Source organism: Canis aureus, chromosome 16 (assembly GCF_053574225.1).
Source record: "Canis aureus isolate CA01 chromosome 16, VMU_Caureus_v.1.0, whole genome shotgun sequence".
Classification (NCBI taxonomy): domain Eukaryota; kingdom Metazoa; phylum Chordata; class Mammalia; order Carnivora; family Canidae; genus Canis; species Canis aureus.
Window position 1 is genome coordinate 37,582,470 of NC_135626.1, and position 6,269 is coordinate 37,588,738.

Genomic DNA, 6,269 nt, shown 5'->3' on the forward strand with positions numbered 1-6,269 from the left:
AACACAGATGAGCCTTGACCATGAGCTAAGTGAAAGAAGCCAGACACAGAAGGTCATGTATTGTATGATTCTGGGTACGTGAAATGTTTAGAATAGGTAAATCCATAGAGATCTGCCGAGGAGGAGGAGGAAGAAGAGGAGGAGGGCAAAATAGAGAGCAACTACTTCATGAGTGTGAGATTTCCTTCCGGGGTGATGAAATGTTTTAGAGCTCAGTGGAGGTGGTGGTTGCACAACATGGTGAATGCACTAAATGCTACTGAGTTGTTCACTTTAATTTTATGTTACATGCATTTCACCTCAAAAAAAAAGAAGTGGTAACGAAAGTAGGAGTTTTCCAGGGAGTTCATTAAATCGATCCATCTGTGGTCTACCTGTGTTGGAAAGAGGAGCTTGTGCTCACATGAGTGACGGCCTATCCTGATGCCCTGGGGCCCTGGGCATCTGCTCGAAAGACTCAGAAGATGCTTGCAGGACCCCAGGATGCCGTCTTCTGGACCTATGCTGCATCCCTGAAGCCTCCTCTTCTGCCTGGCTCGCACCCCAAGAGAGGCTCCCTTTCAGATTCTTGCTTCCCCAGCAGGCAGCAGATGCAGGATCCCTCGGTTGATGCCGAGGAGCTAGCTTCCTGTCTTCAGCTAACGTCGCGCCATCCACCCCAGAGGCAGACGCACCTCTCCCTCATCTTCTTGCTCCAAACATAGCTGTAAAAGCCCTCTGGTTTTCTTTCCCACAGATGATTTTAATCACCCTCTAAATGGGCCTCCTGCTCCCTAGAACCCCTCACTCTTCCCAAGTCCTATCTCCATGGACAGGCTGCTCTGGGTGCAGGTGAAGCAGGGCAGGGTCCCAGAGTGAATCAGGCACATCTGCTGCTCCCACTGCTCTAGAGCCCCACTAGATCCTTCCACTCAAAGACCTTCCATGACTACTCCTTACACAATGGATTGTGTCCTTTGAGGACTCTTCATCCTTTGAGGTCCTAACAAAAGTTCTGCACCTTCTCCCTAGATAAAGGAACATACACACCCACCACAAAAAAATCTGCGGCCCTCCGCAACCTCTGCAGCCCCTCCAAGGACCCTTGGGGCAGGGCTACTCAAAGCGTGGTCCACAGACCAGTGTGGCCACTGGTTCGCAAGATAAGTACAGAAATAGAGAGCAAGCGTTAAGCCACTTTACAGGGATTTGACATTGCCACAACGTCCAGGCACATGATCATTTTTACTCTATTTTTTAAAATGTGGGTTCATAGTCAAGTGGAAATTTAACAACACTAAAAATGTCTTTCACCCCAGGGGTGCCTGGTTGGCTCAGTCGGTTAAGCGTCTGTGTTGGGCTCAGGTCATGATTCCCAGGGTCCTGGGATTGAGCCCTACATCGGGCTCCCTGCTCCGTGCTCAGCAGGGAGCCTGCTTCTCCCTCTCCCTCTGCACCCCCCACTCATGCTCTCTCTTTCTCACTCTATCTCTCAAATAAATAAATAAAATCTTAAAACAACAACAACAAAAAAGTCTCTCACCCCAGAGAGTTTAAGAAGCACTGCCCTGTGGATCCATTCACCTCCACTCATTCTCATCCCTGAGAATGTCAATAATTTCTTAGGCTGGCATTCGAGGCCCGCCAAGATCTGTCCCCTAAATCTTTCCAGCCTTATCTCTGGCCACTTTCTGCTATACTATGCAGCATACACATGCACATACGCACATGTGCTTGCTTGTGTGCATGTGTGCTCTGTATCTTCCCTTCATGCTTCAGCCTTTGCTCATACTGTTCCCCACCATAGGGTCATTCTTTCATTCTGCACCTGTTGACACAGGACTCCCAATTTCAGGCGCATCTCAAATTCCCATTTCCTCAATATAAAGCCTTCCCAAACGCTACCCCTGCTCTCCTCACTTGCAAACACATTCTAGCTGCAGTTCCCTCTCCCCTGGGCTTTCGTGACACCCACTTAGCTTTCTTTGTGGCCGTCTGTCTCCTTGTCATAGGGCAGAGCTTTGGTCCTCTTGGTCCCCTCTGTCTCCTCCACCTCCCAGAGTATCCATACTGTGTGGATTCTGGGAATTCCACTGTCCTGATTCTCTTGGGTCTCTCCTGGGGCTGCTCTCCTGTGGCCACTTGTTCCCTGCTGGGCCTTCAGAGCCTCAAGGTCCTTCCCAAGATAGGGCCCAGGCTGGGGCACCTGGGTGGCTCAGTGGTTGAGCGTCTGCCTTTGGCTCAGGTCCTGATCCCAGGGTCCTGGGATCAAGTCCTGCATCAGGCTCCCCAGCCTGCTTCTCCCTCTGCCTGTGTCTCTGCCTCTTTCTGTGTATCTTTCATGAATAAATACATATAATCTTAAAAAAAAAAAAACGGATAGGACCCAGGCCTCTATACCACTCCCTGCCCCACCCCTGGCTTCACCCTCCTACTCTGGGGGTCAGACTGCAGCAATAACCACTGGGAGATGACGGGGGCCAAAAATCAGTGACATCCAAGATTTCTAGGACTGGAAAAAAGTTAAATTGACTTATTTTTTGAATAGGAAATCCTTCTTGCAAGTGATACGAAACTCAAAAGTAAAATTCAAAAGGCAGAAAGGGAAGTACAGTTGAAAGTCAGTTTCCCCACCACTGCCTCCACCACAGCCACCAGGGTCCAGCGCCAGAAGCAAACACCATTCCCAGTTTCTCTGGCCTTTCGGGGCTCTCCCAAGGTGCTCAAAAGCATTTCCTTTGTGTTCTTTTACCCAAAAGGCAGCATAGGGTGCACACTCAACAATTATAAACTGGACGTTGTTCTGCATCAGCGCATATAAAGGTACTCTGTTGGGGCGGCACGTAGCTGGCTCAGTTGGTGGAGCATGCACGCTTGTTCTCAGGGTTGTAAGTGCGAGCCCCACATTGGGTTTAGAGATGATTTAAAAATAAAGTATTTTAAAAGATAAAATAAAGGTGGGGTGCCTGGGTGGCTCAGCGATTGAGCGTTTGCCTTCAGCTCAGGGTGTGATCCTGCAGTCTTGGGATTGAGTCCCACCTCGGGCTTCCTGCATGGAGCCTGCTTCTGTCTCTATCTCTGTCTCTGTCTCTGTCTCTCTCTGTCTCTGTCTCTCTCTGTGTGTCTCTCATGAATAAATAAATAAAATCTTAAAATAAAATAAAATAAAAATGCCCTGTTGATAAATATTTAGGCCATGTCCCATGCAAGAGGTATCCTGGTAATTACTTTAGTTCACACAATGCGAGCAGATCTGTAGAATAAATTCCCAGAAGTGGAATAGCTGGATAAGGGTATGTGCATAATAAGTGTTTTAGGTATGAACTCTTATTCCTGTTCTTGCCCTGATTCACAGATCCATAGCAACCAATCTTTCCCAGTTTGGACACTTCTTTCTCTAGTTGTGTGCCAGCTAGGGAAACTGAGGCAGACACTCTCTCCCTCCCCTGCCTCATACACACACCCATGGAATCCCAAACTGGGCAAGGGAACTGAAAGCAGAAAGAAATCCAGCTTCATCAGAGTTAGGAAGTATCCCAAGGATCCTGCCCACCTTGAGAAACAGAGGGAAGGATGAGGTGATTAGTCTGAAAAGGGAGAAACTAAGATAATGACCACTTTTCATGTGAAGGAGGAGACAAGTCAAAACACTGAAGGGATCCCTGTCAGCAAGAGAGACGTGAGATTAGCTCCCAGGGTGAACTTCCTGCAAGCACAGGAGGGGTGATGAGGGCCTGACAGCCTCAAGGACTGCGGGTGACTCCTCACTCAGAGAGCATTAAACCAGGATTAAGGGTGGTGGCCTGGCCAGGCCCGCCGGGAGGCAGAGGGCTAGAGCAGGTGACCACTTAAGCTGCCAAGCAAGGGCATGGCCTCGCCAAGATGAACAGCCCGGGAACTGGATTAGTAAACATGGTCCAGAGTTTTTACGGTCTTCACAGCAATCCCGTCATCAAGCCACCGAGGAGGGCAAGCAACCGTTATGTAGAGCCCATTTCACTGATGGGAAAACCAAAGCCCAGAGAGGTTAAGACACTTGCCCAAGGCTTCACAGGTGAACCAGAACTTGAACCCCCGCCCCCCCAAGTCCAATGACGTGGCCTCCACTGCCTTCCAGAGCCTGTAAGCTTCCCCAGGATAGGTCCTGGTTCCTCCACCAGCTTCCCCAGGCCCTTTGCACCCCCACTCCTCCATGCCACCCTCCGCACCAACACCCCAACCACGCAGCCGCAGAGCAGGGTGGGGACTGCTGGGTGAGGCTGCAAATCCCTCTCCTGTCTAACAACTAAGCGGAGAGAGGAAGACAGAGGTGGGAACAGGTCCCAAACTCCCATCTCACGTGTCCTCGCCCGTCTCAGTCCCAGACTCTCTCGTGATAGGAAAGTAGGCCAGTTTGGAATATGTCACAGATATTTTCGACATCCCCATCTGTACTATAGCTTTCCACACAGCCAAGTAGGGTGGAGCCAGAACCTCCGTGCCGGATGAGGGGTACACCTGCTACCTCTGGGGCTCGGAGCCCAGATGGGGGCTGTGAACGAGCACAGGGGACCCTGATGGGCACTGAGCATGTGGCCGTCAGCCTGGACGTCAGCCTGGACAGGGCGGGACAAAAGACCGACCCTATCTGCCCTCTGCCCAGAGGAGCAGTAGCAGAATGGTTATGATCTGTAGCAACTATTGCGGGGCGCAGGGCGTTGCCCTTCGAGTAGGTGTGCCTGGTGAGCCTGGGGGCAGAGCACTGGGGAGGGAGCAATTAGTCCTGCAGGGAAAGGGGTCTGGGAAAGCTTTAGGGGAGAGGTGACTGATATTGGAGTTGGGCCTTGAAAGGGGAACAAAACTTGGTTGGATGAAGATTCAGAGGGTGTTCCTGGCCCAGCATGTGCTTGGGTTGTGCTGCGGCCACTGTGGCTGGGCGAGTAGAGGGCTGGTCAGGAAGGCACAGCAAGAGAGACCGGGCAGGGGTGGGCTAGCATTGGAGAAGGAGCTGTCATGGTGAATGTCCAGCTAAGGAGCTTCAGATGCACCTGCAGGTGCCCATGGAGGCTCTTGAGTTATGTGATTCAGAAAGAACATGTAACTGTGGGCAGGGAAGAGCTACGGTGGGAGAGGCAGAGGTGCAGGCAATGAGTGAAAGTTCACTTTGAGCCACCAGCCACCCTGACCAAGTCGTTCTCCAATTTGCTGGCAGGGGTCCGGCTAGTGGGGAAGGGAGACCAACATGAGACACAAATTCCTTGAAGAAGTTAGCTGCCAGTGTAAAGGGGCCAGGGTCGGGATGGGGATTGCATAACAAGTGATTCTCCTGGAAAGGCTGGAAGAGGAGACACCTGGACACTGGGTTTACTAAACACCTATTAATGGTCACTTTGCAACATTGCCTCACTTAACCTTTACAACAAGCCCAAGAGGTAGGTACGCTTTGTGCCTTTTTATCAGTGTGGAAACTGAAGTGTGGGTTTTGGGAGTAAAGAAGCAAAGGGACGTATAAGTCCCTTCCCAAGGTCCCAGAGCTGATAATTGGGATGAGAATCAGATTTGTCTGTCCCCAAAGCCCATCCCCTTCATCTCTCACCACCTCCCAGATAAGAGACAAGGATCCCCCCCACCAAAGAAATGACTCAGGCCTCAACCCCTGACCTCCCTCTCAGCCTCCACCCTAGACCAGGCTTCCAGGGCCCCACAGCAACCCTGTGAGAGAGCCAATGAACCATTTGCTCCAGTGAGCAAACGGAGCCTCAGAGAAGTTAAGTGACTTGCCAAGGACACAAAGCTAATTAGTGACAGAGGTGGGATTCAGATCCAGATACCTTCTCCCACCTAATCACTCTGCCTTATTCCTCCCTGAACACTTAGCTTCTCTGTTCTCCAGTTTCCTCATCTGCAAAAGGGATCCCTCCAAAGGGATTCTTGAGAGAATGCACAGAGGCCACTTGGCACAGGACCCAGCACTCATCCAACATTTGACAAATATTTGCCGAGCACCTACTAGGAACAGGACCCTCTTTTAGCCTCTGGGAGGCAACAGATAAGAGAAACCAGCACTTGCTCTCCTGAAGTGGATTTTTTTTTTAAGATTTTATTTATTTATTCATGAGTGACAGAGAGAGAGAGGGCAGAGACACAGGCAAAGGGAGAAGCAGGCTCCATGCAGGGAGCCTGACGCAGGACTCAATCCCGGGTCTCCAGGATCATGCCCTGGGCTGAAGACGGCACTAAACCACTGAGCCACCCGGGCTGCCCTGAAGTGGATATTTAGATGAGGGTTAGGAAGAGAATGTGCTATAGCC